Below are 14630 nucleotides of genomic sequence, written 5' to 3' on the forward strand. Positions count from 1 at the left end.
TGGAATGAAGAGCTTTATTAAAGCCCAGGCTCTGGAGTTGATTGATCTGGGTTCAGTTGGATTGATCTTGGCTCTGCTATTTATTTGCTGGATATGTGACCCTGAGCCATTTCAATGAGCCAAAGTCCATTCTCTCACCTTGAAAGTGAAGAGAAGAGTACCACCTATCACTGGGCTTCAGAATGGTTAAAGGAAACATACATACAATACACAATGTCTAGCTGTAGTGAGTAATCAATAAATGGCAGCTCTATCTTAAAACCCACATGGGAAAGAAGATAAAATGGCCATTATCTCCGGAGGAGACTGCCTGTGATAGAAGATCCAAGACGATAAAATAAAAAACCATCAGAGTCGAGACTTCCTATTTGAAAGAAATAATAATTTTAACAAAAATAGAAAACAGATTTCATTCACAAAAAGCAGTCCCAAACATCCACTCTCCAGCTATAGATGTAATGAGAAATACAGGAGCCTCTATGAAAGGAAACTGCAGACATTTCCGGAGGAAATTTGGATAGAGAGACGAGTCGTGTTTCCAGATGGAACAACTTAACTGTAAAGTTATCAGCTTGCCTCAAATTACTTTGAAATTCCATCTAAATCTCATCTTCTGAAAGTTTTCAAAATGATTTCTAATATTATCTGGGAGAACAGGCGAGAAGAGCCATAAAAATTGTGGAAAAGAGAGTAACTTGTTACACGGAAAGATGAATTACAGAGTAAAAACCATTACGAAAACTAGCTATTTAGAAGAGAAAAAAAAAAAAGAACACGTCACTCTCTCTCTCATAGTGCACCCCAGAATCAGCTATAGATTGATTAAAACAGTATTTTTTCAACTCGTGGTCACAATCCATGAGTGGGTTATAAACACAGCTTTCTAAAATATGAAGGATAATGACAGAGAGTAGGAAATAGCATGCATTATGTAGAGTAAGAATGAGTGCTGCTTGGAGGAAGCTTTAACTACACTGGCTCACAGTATCAACTATTTCTTCCTGTTCAAATGCCACTGGCCTAATGCATCAAACATGAAAAATTCAGACCATGAAAAGAACAAAATGAAAACATAGCTGAACTTTTTATCTGGCCTCAGAGTTGGGGAGAGATTTCTAAGCATACATCAAAGCCAGAAACTCCAAAAGAAAAGAATGATAGACCTGCCTGGGCATGAACATCAAAACCTGAGTCTATCCGAAAACACCATTAAAGGCGAATGACAAATCGGGGGAAAAAATGTGAAATATATACGATGGATTCATATCCTTAATATGTAAAACAATCCCCTTATAAATTACTGAGAAAAAGACTCAGACCCTAAAAGGGAAAGCAGAGGGTATATGAGAGAATTCATACAGAAGAATTATAAATAGCCTGTATTTTTTTTTCGTGTCGATGAAAACATAAAGTTAAATCTGCACCATAGTCAAAGAAGTAAAAATAAATAAATAAATAAACCTCTGACAGAGTGAGGTAATTGTCTCCCAAGATCCATTCTTCTGCTTTTCTTTAATACCAAGAACTTTGCTTTTTAGAGAGCTTGTTGCTTTCTAGTTTAAAAGTCTATATTCCTCACCATCCAGGTAGGGTCGTGCAACGAGACTCAGAAAAAATGCAGACTGAGTTGGCCAGTGAGATGGAAGGAGGATTACATCCAGATTCACAGAGGTCTGCGAGAAGAAAAGTAGTGTGCCCGTATTTGCTCTTCCCTTTTCCCTGTTGAATGGATTGCAGGTATAATGGCTGGTGCTCTAGCAGGCATGCTGGCCCAAGAGGATGCATCCTAAGGTTGTCAGAGTAACAAGATAAAAGCGTCCTTGATGATTCAGATGCTCGCATACCAGCCCTGATTATCCTACTACTTGACTTGTTTTGTAGGAAAATGAAGTAAACCCTCTTGTGCTTAAACCGCTGCTATTTGAGCGCCGGAGTGTGGGTTATGTACAGCACATTCAAATCTTAACTAAAGAAAGTACAAAAATTATTTTAAAAATTATAGTCTCAGGGCGCCTGGATGGCTCAGTTGGTTACGCGTCTGACTCTTGATTTCTGCTCAGAAACTGTGATCTCACAGTTTCACAAGTTGGAGCCCCTCGTCGGTGCTGTCAGCACAGAGCCTGCTTGGGATTCTCCCTCTCTCTCTGCCCCTCCCTCGCTCATGCTCTGTCTCTCAAAATAAAGAAATAAACTTAAAACAAATTATAGTTAGTGTCTTTTCACTTCTTAGCATTCTTAGACATTGCTTATGGTATATTTTTTTCCGTGAGAAATTTTTGCTAGTGTGTAACAACAAAAGAGTTTTAAGCTGCATATCCTTGTACCCAGCAATTCTGCTTGGAACGGAGCTTACGAAAATAATTAAGATATGTGCAAAATTAATACACAATGATGTTCACAAAAGCGGTGTTTGTAATAATGAAAAATTAGAGAGAAGCTAAATGCTTAATAATAGAGGACTAGTTATAAAAATTACAGTACATTTATAGAATCAGACACCACACAGCCATTAAAAATCAAGTTTTAAAAGAATAATTGATGACATGGAAATATTATTAAGTATTAAGCTAATAATAAATATTTTAAAGTAGTACACGATTATACTGAGTTCGGGAGAGCATAGGCAATTTTCAGCCTTTATTCTTTGTATTTTTCAGAATTTCCCCAAAGCTAAGAAAAATGTATAACCCAGCAGTTTTGGTTTTTTTTTTTTTTTTAAGGTTACTAAAAAATCTATAGGTGTCTACTCCCTTTGGCCACAGAGCTGCCTGCTCCAGCTGGGCGGTTCCTTCTGCTCACCTTCACGGACAGTGTGTTCCAGCTCAACACGCCTGGCTAGTTTGCACCTTGGAATATGCTTTCCGCTTTCCTACGAGTAGTCCTTGCAAGGGATGAGGAACGGCTGACACAGGACCATACTTCACTTAAGGTCAGATGTTCCCACTACAAAGCAACCTAAGCCCCTGCGTCTAGTGCTGGAGCCTACAATGCTTCTGAGACACTCAGAGTATCTCCTTGTACTCTGAGTGATGCTCCTGATGCCATCTCAGGTCTCCCCTTCCCCAGATACCAACATGTCATTGTCCTTGACTCCCTGGGAGCTCCTGGCCTCAGGCCAATATTGCCTGTCTTGAAGCAAATGGTCTTTAAAAGGAACGTGTTCTATGTTGATTAGAAAATGTGTTTAGGGGCGCCTTGGTGGCTCAGTTGGTTAAGGGTCTGACTTTGGCTCAGGTCCTGATTTCTCAGTTCATGGGTTCGAGCCCCGTGTCAGGCTCTGTGCTGACAGCTCGGAGCCTGGAGCGTGCTTCGGATTCTGTGTCTCCCTCTCTCTCTGCCCCTCCTCTGTTTTTGGGCTTGCTCTCGCTTGCACTCTCTCTCTCTCAAAAATAAACATAAAAAAAAGAAAATGTGTTTAGCTGCAAGTAACAGAAAACTTGATTAACAGTGGCATATGTTCATGGAACTTTACTCTGTGACATAAGAAGTTAGGAGATAGGCAGCAAGGATGTCAGTTCAGCCTGGACCCACATTCTTTCTGTGTTTCTGCTCAGTCATTTTCAGCGGGTAGACTTTATCCACAGGCTTTTCACCTTGTGGTCACAAAATGGTTGCTGAAACATCACACAAACCTCTCCAGGAAAAAGGGACAGCTGTGCATGAAAAGCGAAAACTTTCTCAGTGACCTCCAGAAGGCTTCACTGGGGTCTAATTTGGTAGGACTGACTCAAAGGGTCCTCAGCTGAGGAGAGACTGGGACTTTGGGAACAATGCTGGACACGCTCACCCTCAAAGAAAACCAGAACTGAGAATGGGAAAGACAGCTAACAGTGCCTGCTACATGTTGGCAAGACGTTCTAGAACCCCAAAGTCTTTGGGAAAGGCAGTGTGTTACCAAACTGCACAAAGAGGAGATCAAGTTATTCCCGCGCACAGGGTGGTATGTGTGTGTGTGTGTGTGTGTGTGTGAATCAACCTAATGAAAGAGTGAAAACTGATATTCCTTGAGCACCTGTGAGAACCAGCTGCTTTCATACTTATCTCCTCGAATCGACTTTGCTCTCATAATGACCTCTGCAAATAGCCCTTATTTACTTTGCTTTTGCAGATGAGGAAAGGGGGACTCGGAGAAACTAAGCAGCCCACCCAAAGCCACAGCTAGTAAGTCCTAGGGCTGGACTTCAATCTCATGACTGCCTGCATCCAGAGCCCATGCTTTCTCTAGCACACGACAAGTATACAACTCGCGAGTTCTATCATTTGTACCTGATAGACAAATAATGGGGCAGAGTAAGTATGAACGACTTGGCACCCAAACTTATAGATACATAGTTTAGGACTCATGGGAGGTCTGATGGAAAGCAACCATCTATAAGAAAGGGAAGGCAGTAGGTATGCCAGTGACCATGACTGTGACCTCTCCCCTAACTACTGCTCATGGGCAAAGAGACAACACAGCAGGACTCCTGAGGGCAAAATATTCAGCTGTGGTTATCACAAAAAGGGACTGGGGAAAATGACCCAGAGACTTTACATGCCAACCTGAATCAGAAGTCTCAGAGTAAACCCAGAAGTAGGTCTGTCTCTACCTTAGGTAGGATAATCAGTAACTCATAACATACACCAGGTAGAAAGGCACCCAATTTAACCTGGATATTTACTTATTTAAATACTGCTCCAATGAAATGTGTAACACATCTCTTACAAACTTGTATTTATACTTAGTTGTGTTCATTCATTCAACAGACCCTAGGCTAGGGATATAATGACAAATAAGTGAGACAAAGTCCCCGCTTTCAAGGTCATAATCTAGTGCTTAGACAATGCCAGTGTATCAATGGTTACAAATGTAACAGTTCAATATTTTTAAGTTAGTTTCCTTGTCTCAACTACGTGAGATGAAGTCTAGCCCTTCTGACCACTGAGACTATAATAGCAGTGGGTCAAAAGTATGACAAAGTACTCAGAAAGCAATAAAAAGCCTTTGGAGTAGCAGACTTACAAACCCAAATCCATAAAAAGATAGGAAACATCCCAGCTCTAGACAATTGTCACCTTGGGACATAAGTGAGTTCCACATGAAGATACACGAACAACGTTATTATTGATATTAAGAGTTGTTATCCCACTTAGGGGAGAGACAGCACAGGACCTGGGCACAGAGTAGCCATTTAATAAATGGTGGATGGGTGACTGATGGATGGATGGATGGACAGATGAAGGGATAGACAGACGGACACAAAGAAAGATGACCAGATGGATGGATGAAGGCACATTATCACTACCTCCAAACTCAATCACTGCCCTCATCAATTTTAGAAAACGAAACAAAACAGATTAGCTGTCAGAACAGCGCCTTAAGCTTTAAATTTTGATTTTAAATAGGGCTTAGAGGACTGTGGAAGCAAGGTACGTGAAGTCACTGATCGGTGTTATTTTCGTTCACTACGTTTTCCTGAACTGGAGCTTCCTACTAGACACAGAGGTAATCAGTATTTACCCCAGCTACTTCACAACATAGAAATATGTAGGATTCTTGTACTGGCAGCTCTCGATCCAAACGAGAGCTTTTGCTAGCTCCAGATACTCCCCCCCTCTGCCCAGAAACGTTCTCTGTGTTCTCACGAGAGCCTGAGCAAAGTAGGAACAGAATGTTCTATTCCAAAAGATACTACACTTCGGTCATCCAGGCAAAAATATTTACTTCCAGAGACACCTTGAGCCCTTTTCCTAAGCTAGGAAGGCAGGACACAGGGAGAGAGGAGACTTGCCTGAGGCTGGGTTGGAAGTTGCCTTCTGTTCCCAGTCCAGAGGGGCCAGCAACACACACAAGTTAAGTTCCAGCCCGAGGCCAAGCCCCAGAATGACTGACTCCAGGAAGGCCACAGACTGGCAGCTTGGAATCACTGAGCCTGCCTCTTTGGCTTGGGGACAAAATTCACTTATGATACCCAATTTTTTCAGGCACGTGAAAGTGCTTTAAAGACTCTAACAGTCTACACATGCCGTCAATTCATTCCTTCCGCAATGATGGAAGGTGTGGCCCAACCTATGCCTTGCAGTGGCCTATGCACTGTGCCCAGCCCACTGAGCAGTCTGTAGGGAAGGCTGGGGCCTACGTCCCCAGGGGAGAGGACAGACCGACAGGTGCACATCACAGATGGGAGCCTGCCAGGTGAGGCACCCCATAGCAGCCAGCCTTTAATACCTGGGGAGGCTGGGAAGGGGAGGGAGGCTCAACGGAAGGGCAGATGCCAGCTCTTGGTGCTTGGGGACAGCCAGCAGTAACCCCACTGTGGAGGAACTTGGCCACAGACTGGGATCAGGCCAATGGAGTAGGGGGACCCGATACTGTCCTCCCAAAACTACAGTCCTGGGGCTCTGAACAATCCCTGTGGATTAGCCCGGTTTAAGACCGAGTCTCCTAAATCCTAAAATCTGGAGAGATGTGTGGACAGCGATCCAGACCTCTTCAGCCTCGGTAATGCCTCTCAGGGGAATAGTTCCATAGAATTAATAGCCTCGTAAAATGACAGGCTTTTTTTTTTTTTTTTTAATGTGGCTTCAAGTAATTTCTTGTAAGGCATTTTTTGGAGTATTTCTTATCCCTGTGCATTGGTACATGATCAGCATTCCAATCAAATCTCCTGTCTGCACTAATTCTCTGGTCGGACTTCTAAATCCAGTTTCACAGCATCGGTATCCCCTGCCCAGTGATTTGAGAAGGTGGGGAGACTCCCATCCCTTGCTGGGGTGGGACCCGCCCCACTTGTTGGCCTCGCTCCACCTGCTGCAAAGAGCCTTTGAAGACACTCGAGCACAGACGACGCATAGCCAGGCCAAGAGGCCAAAACAGTCTCGAGGCTGGCGTGGGAGGAAAGAGACCCTTGGAACTGCCTTCGTGGGATGCCCAGACACATAAGTAACAGGAGCGCTACACTGGTTCCTCGCACTGATCCTTCCACACAACAAAAGCTATAGTCAGTATGAGGGACCAGCCCCCAACACAACCTGCCACTGCATCACTGGGACATCGGAAAGCAAGAATTCTCACATCCAAGGACCCCCCGGTCCTTCTCATCACCTCCGATCCACTCCAGTCCTGCACCTCCCAGAAGTTCACCTAAATGACTCTGAAGTTCCCTCTCCCTGGAGCACAGTGGAGGCCTTGAAATCATGAGACTTGCCCCGGCGCTGTAAGCAGGCTGCTCTGCTCTTGCCGCAAAGCTCCTTCTGGTCCAGCAGGAGGGCCCCTCAGGGCTACTGCTGTGCGGTTAGGAGAGGAGCACACGCTTTGACCCTCGTGACACCACCAGGATTTCTATCTCTCGCCTCCCCCATCTCCTCAGACTGAAGAGATCTCGGCAGTTGTTTCGTTTATTTTCCTGCACTCCCAACCGATGTGAATATCTGGAACCACGTATGCAACCCACTGCTTATTCTGCGCTGTAGCCGGCATCGTTCAACATTACGCAGGTTAAATCATCAAAGGGACATTTCTGCTTCCGCTGTGTCTAACTGCCACGTTTACTTTTGCAACACAGAATCGCCATCATCACCATTAAGATAATAATGAGGAGGAGGACAAAACAGCTGTAGGTTTTGAACTCCACCTCTGTAGTTAAAATTGAGTTCACTCCAATCTCCCCACACCTGTCAGGGTGCTGGCACACCTTCCCATGCTCCCCACGTGGCCAAGGTTCCCACCACATCTCTCAGATCTAAGAAGGAAAGGGCCCACCCACATTTTCCTAAGAAGCTGGCCTTGTGGGATTGCAGCCACTTGCTTTCTTCCAATTATAATTTCAATTTTTTTTTTATTGTAATGCCATCTTTTCTTTTCGATAGATAGCAGGGCGATGGGAAAACAGTCGACGTCGGGACAGACTGCAAATGAATTTTTATCTTTAAGGAGCTGGGTCGGAAACTCGCAGCTATCAGAAAAGCATAATACGGTGGTGAGCGATGAGCCCGTGCCAGCGTTTTGATAAACTTCAGACAGCTAAGTGTGCTCGCAGAAAGGAAGAGGAGAAAACAAGCAAGGACGTTAATTCTCTCACCTTGGAAAAGGCCCGTCAGAGAGTGCTGGGCTCTCCGGGAAGGAGTGCACGCTCTGAGCGCAGAAAGCAAGGCGAGGGGTAGTTTTAAAGGTGCAGCTGCACGTGTGCATGTTTATTTTTCTTTTTCCAAAGGAAGACTGTGCCCTTTCAGTGCACGTTCGGTTCAGGTTAAGAACACAGTCTGATGGGAGTGTAAGAGAACAAGTTCTAAAAAAGCCTTCAAATCCCTGCTCTGTCATTTATTAGCCATGTGGCCTTGGGCAAGGTACTGAATGCCCCAGATCTCAAACGTTCTCACCAGCAACAGAGATGACATTAGTTGGCCGGAAGAATGAAACGTACACACACCACGTGCTTAGCCCAGTACACATAGTCAGCACCTTATACAGATTATCTCTTGTCCTCATAAATCATGTTGTTGCTCTTTTAAACACTGTGAGCTATGGTACATCTATACAAAGGGCAACTCCTAAAAAGAATGAGGTAGAGACACACAACAGTGGATAAATGACTATGGAGAATACAGACAAAACGCCCTCGTGGAACTTCCATTCTAGCTGGGCAACGCACGACAATACACAAAGGAGGTCAATCTAATATGGTAGAAGGTGATAAAGGGCACAGAGAAAAACAAAGGACGCAAGGGGGTAATAACTTCCAGGGGGTTCCTGAGAAGGTGACATCTGTATAGGGGCGACGGACGGAGCGAGCTGTGCAGGTGTCTGGGAAGACAGGCCAGGCAGTGCGAAGCCCCGAGGCAGGGGCACCAGGGAGTCACCTGAGGGCCCCCACGGAGGCCTGCGTGCCTACAGCCCAGCAGGCAGAGGGTGCAGCGGCAGAAGACGGGTACAGAGACACAGGAGGGGAAGTAATCATATTGGGCCTTGCAAGTCACTGAAAGGATGCTAGCTCTACCTCTGAACAAAGATGGGAAGTCACTGGCGGGTCTTGAACAGGGGATTACACAATTTGACTTATATTGTACAGAACTGGTTTAACTCCTACATTTGAAAGAGAGGGCAGGGGCCCGGAGATCAATTAGGGAGCAATCAAACTAAAAGACGAGGATGTCGCAGACCACTGGGGTAGTGGCAGTGGAGGAAAAAAGTGGCAGCTATATTCAGAAGGCTTAGAACGCAGAATCAACAGGATGATAGCGTGGGAGACAAAGAAGATCTTCTTTTTCAGCAAATCAAAATACGGAGGCACCATTTATTCAGATGATACACACTGCAGGAGGAAGGAGCAGATGTGGGGCAAAGATCAGGGGTTTGATTATGGACGTTAAGCTTGATATGCCCACGGGCATCAAATGGAAACGCTGAGCAGTCATGATATATTTAAATCTGGAGTACCAGGCAGCGGGGCAGGCAGGGCGGCTAGAAGGAAGGATGAAGGGGGACAGACAGACGCCCTCACACACACATCCGTGTGTACTTAGATGAAGACATATCTATGATACAAAAAAAGGGGCAGGATACAAAATATTACGCAGAACATAATCTTGATTTGGGACGAGTAAGGCTTATAAAGTATGTTAGTATATGTGTACTGAAAATAATTAGAAGCGCAGGCAACAGAAAGCTAATGGAAGGGAAATCTGAGACACTTTTGCCGTATCATTTAGATTTTAAAGAAGAATATGGATTAATTTATAAACTAAACAAGTAATGGCAAGAGAAGAGTACTGCTTGCGTGAATTTTCAAAGCCGTTAATTTGTAGCACAGACCTTCTCCGGATTCCAGTTACGACAGTAGCCACCCTCTGCCTCAGGTGACCCTTCTCTCTCTTCGTATCTTTGGCTCGATCTCTCTCCAATCAGTTGCTGCCTAGTAGTAGGCTTGCAAATGACCAGGAGAACCTCTGTTTTTGCAGAGCTGAGCTCGCAGAAAAGTAAGAACCTGAGTTTGGAGCCAAAGTCAGCAGTTACTCAATACTCCAAGAGCCCCGACTAGAAAGTTTTTCTTCTTTGCAGTTGCCAATTCAATTCTGAAGTTTTTCTTTTTTTTCTTTTAAGGTCACGGCATTTAGAATAACAAGGCCCTAAAAATTAAATGTTGCTTTACATGTTTAATTTCTGGCTACAGTGTAGCACTAAGAAGTGAATGAAGCTGAATGGGGATGGAGAGGTTAATACAAACTGCTTTTAAATTGCAAGTTTGCAAGCCCTGGGCCTTCACCCTGTCACACAATAGGCATTAAAGAAAAATGTTCTTTCCTGGATACAAAGATAAACCTCCATTTTGCTGGGAGCCTCTGCAGCAGCAGGATTCTTTTAGGATTTTTCCATTGAGACATTACAGCCAGGAAGAACTCTTTATCCCGTCTCTGTGGCACCACCTCCTGTTTGCGTTTTAATACTTTTCCCCGACTCTACTTGTGATAAGTAATGGAATTAGACAACCGTCTGTCAACCCGGGACTTTTTTCCCCGAGAATCTAGCCCTCGGGTTGAAATCACCATTTGAGAAAAGAAAATCACTGTGGACTATTTTTCTACGGTTTCAAATAGCTCAGCTGCAGGGAAGTTGTTATTTCCTCTTTAGCACGCACACCCTGCTGGAAAGACCTGTAGCACCCTTTCCTTCCCGGCCTGAACCAATCGTGCCCCCGCCCCCTGCCCCTTGCCCCACCTCGCCCCTACCTCCCAGCACCTCTCAGGCCAGGAAGGGATGAGGGTCCCAGCCTTCTGCAAAATGTCCGGTTGCCTGCTGACCCATATATCCCTTCTCTGAAAGCTAACGTGTGCCAACAGAAGCAAAGAAGGAGCTGTGCTGAGAGACAGGGATGTTCTCTCTACTTCCTCCTCCGGGGAAAGAGGAGGAGAGAAGTGGGAGAGATTCTGTAAAGCGCCTTCAAGACATTGCTGGTTGTGGGAAGCACAGTGACATTCTCTGCTTGATGGCAGACACTTCGAGATGTGGGCAAGTGAGGTGAGACCCTGGCGAAATTAAATCGAATTCCCACCAAACTCAGCTACAGAGCCTCCACCCTGTTGCGAGTGCAGAGTCCGTAAGGGTGTACATGTGGCAGGACATAAAGGTACTAGCCTGGGAATCAAGAGGCTCAGGCCCTGAGACAGCCCTGTCCCTACCCAATGTCTGACCTCAGGCAACTTTCTTTCTTGCATTAGGCCTCCAGGCTCCTCTCTGGTAAATGGGACCAGCCCAAGGATCACTCACTGGTGGTCAAAGTCTTTCCCTACAGAGGCAAAGCAATGTGTTAAAGCGTAAAAACGGAGTGACTCTGGGAGAGATCTGAGGCCCCATCCCTTAGGCCTTCCCCGGGTCCTCATGGGAAACCCAAGGCACCATCAAGAACTCAAGGGTTCCATCAACGGAGTATGGAAGAAGATAAGCATGATCTTTTCCTGATGTTATACCCTACAACTGCAAAATTTTCACCTCACCAAGGACAGAGCCTCAAATCCCTTCTTCAGATGCAGCAAAGCTGACAAGCCCAGGTCAGGGCCATGTGTTTTGTTTCTGTGAGAAAAGGGAACAGAGGCAGGGTGGGCACAGGCTCAGGCTGGGAACAGGAGAAAAGTTGGCTTCTAAATATATCTCAAAGACTTAATGGTAAGAGACCTCTACCATCCCCTTAGATTTTCAACCACAGTAAAGAAATCAAGAAACAAGTATCTCACATTCCTTATACCCTTCACTGAGGGTTGAAGAAAAAGCAGCAGAAATAACCCCAGAACTAGAGTTAACGTCAGATATAAGAACTGACTTCCTAACTGGGTTGGGTGCTGGGTACTAGAAAATACCAAGAGAAATTCATATCTTTCCTGGAAGACTCCTAGAAAAAGCATAGAAATCCACGCCTAACACAGTATTTCAGTTTCATCTCCTTCTCGTAATTTCTTTCTTTTCCTTCCTTCCTTCCTTCCTTCCTTCCTTCCTTCCTTCCTTCCTTCCTTCCTCTCTCTCTCTCTCTCTCTTTCTTTCTTTCTTTCTTTCTTTTCTCCTCTTCCTCCTCCTCCTCCTGCTCCTCGACAATCATTTCTCTATAATCTATGGGCTGGACTGGCATAACAGAGAGGACAGATTTTAAAAAGCTATTTATTAAGTAACTTGTCCAAGGTCACAAGGCCACTGAGAGGTGTGAGAGGAAATATTCAGAGATATTCAAGGATAACTCCACCCTCTACAACGTCTTTAGGGACCACATCAAGGAGAGATGCCAGAAAAAAATCAAGAGAACAAATAATCACTTGGCTTTGCCTTCCTAGAAATGCTCTTAAAATTTAAAGCTGAGACAATACAGTTCTGATTTGCAAGAAGGGGGTATGTTGCAATGCAAAAGACAAAAGGCTGGGAGAAGCAGAGTGCTGTGAGATGTGCTGTAAGATTTGCAAGAAAAGGCATCAGATTCCACCCTCATACACCTTCAACACTCACATCCAGTGTTGATCCAAGCTGGGGCTATAAGAAGCAACATTTTGGGAAGGAGAAGAAGTGGTGGAGGCAGGTGAGCCCCAAGGAAAGGTTCTACTCCCCAATGGTCTCCCCGTCTCCAACCCAACTCTGGGTCCCAGGCAGGGAAGAGGCACTTATGAAACCACAGGCAGGCGACCAGCTCCGAGCAACAAAGAGGATCTGGGCTCTCCTACCAACTGGAAATCCAATGTGGGGCAAGCCTGGTGAAAAGATCCTCTGCATAAAATACAAATGGCCGCCAAGCAGATCCAAGGACAGAGGGCTTGAGACAGCAACCTCATCAATCTCTCTTGACACTAAAAGGTTATGGAAGTACATCCTCAAGTGTTCTGGGGCCCTGAAGGGGGCCAGAGAGGGGGCTGTGTGAGGACTAGTAAATCCAGAAGAGCAGGACATAGAAGAAAGAGCACTCCGTATGACCTAATGGGCATGGTCAGCACAGGTCATACTGGGATCGCAAATGTCTCTCTTTGGATGCAAGGAGCATGCATTTCAGTTAGTTGGCTGGCCAACTAACTGGAGATGTTAACAACTCCATGCAGGTGGATTCCAGAGAAAGACAACACCAGGAGCCACTTCCCAGCAACGTAGCAGTGCTTAGGCCCTCACCCAACCCCTACTTCCTGCAACTGAGATACAACTGGGAATTAACAGAATTTATCTACAAGTGACTACATGACTGTTTTTGTTACCACAGAGAAACAAGGTTCAAAAGGGAGATGACATCAAACATAAAATGTTATCAACAACAGCCCTAATCGCCACACTTTGGACACACCGCCATTTGTGAGCGTACGAAAGGTTATTTCGGCAACAGGTCCAGAAACAAGACTGCTCCTGACACGGTGCAGAGCCCCAGTGCGTCTCAGGAAGCCAGAGGCTGCCACTCTCACCGCCTGCGGCTTCTGCGGGGTCAGTGTCCTTCATTTTTACCTCTGATCTCCCCTTTCCGCCCTCTCTGTCCCCTTCATCCCACCTGCGACAACCTCAGCTTCTGAGAGCCTCATGCAAAGAAATGTCAAATCAAAGGAAGAGTCGGTCTTCCCTTGCCTTTGTCCAGGTAAAATGTTATCAATTTAAATGTCTCATTACACAAAATGACCCTGGGGGCTTATCAGTGCCGTCCCTGCCCATAATATGTCCTTATCCTCCAGGTGAACACCAATCAAATCTGTATTAAATAGTTAAGCACTATACCCTGATAGGGCATTATACTCTCCTCCATGAGGATGTTGTTGGATATGGAATAAGTTAATTACAGCCATTCAGTCTTATCAGCAGGTAGTTTCTGCTTCCCCCTCAGGCTTATATAAAACTCCGCACTAAGACCCATCTAGAAAATGGGTCTTAAACCAAGGAGGACGGTCTCAAAGCCTCACAGAAAGAACTGGACTAAGTTTGATCGATACTTCAAGTAACAGACTCATCACTGCCAGCTTCCAAGGTGATATTTCTTAGACAATTGCCAGGTGAGTGGAGAGCCAGTATTGAGTTCCAGGGCTCTTTCCAGGGCAGAGGCAAATGACTTCATAAAAGCAAACTGCTGACCCAAAAGCCAGAGGAACAAAAAGTAATTACACAGGACTAAAAGAACTGATGGAGGAAATATAATTTGGATTATTTGTTTGGGGATAGTGTTGGTATTACTTTTTATTGTCGTCATTTCTGATAGGTGTCTGAAGCCCCTTCTCATTCTTCCTGATTTATCTTTTACTATTAACCTAGTAGTTCACGCTTTTTCCAACATTTTCAATTGAAACATTTTTAAATGGCTTTCTTATTCTCACTGACCTTTCGGGATTGGTGAACAATACTCTTTTCAGAGTCTCTTTACTATTAATGGCAATGCGGTTACTCGCAAAGGTGCGGTAAGACTTTGTTCTGATTTTTACCACTACATAATCAAACAAATGCATGCTACACGCAAGGCTGGACCTCGAGTGTCATACTTGAGAATGAATCTCAATTAATCAGGTGTGACAAGCCCATCATTAAGAAATACGCACTGGGGTGCCTGGCTGGCTCAGTCAAGTGGAGCATACAACTTTGATCTCAGAAACAGGGGGTTCGAGCCCCATGCCGGGCATAGAGCTCACTCAAAAAAAAAAAAAAAATAGGAAAGAAAACA

General features: G+C 44.9%; 1 protein-coding gene across 1 annotated transcript in view; it reads right to left on the reverse strand.

Moving 5' to 3' along the window:
• Positions 1–14630, reverse strand: part of SPOCK1 (SPARC (osteonectin), cwcv and kazal like domains proteoglycan 1) — a 514360-nt gene that overhangs the window by 67759 nt on the left and 431971 nt on the right. The gene's annotated exons all lie outside the window — the stretch shown is intronic.

The sequence above is a fragment of the Lynx rufus genome, unplaced genomic scaffold, assembly GCF_022079265.1.
Source record: "Lynx rufus isolate CCGP_SWC_20201006 ecotype Redwood Valley unplaced genomic scaffold, mLynRuf1.p SCAF_1, whole genome shotgun sequence".
Classification (NCBI taxonomy): Eukaryota; Metazoa; Chordata; class Mammalia; order Carnivora; family Felidae; genus Lynx; species Lynx rufus.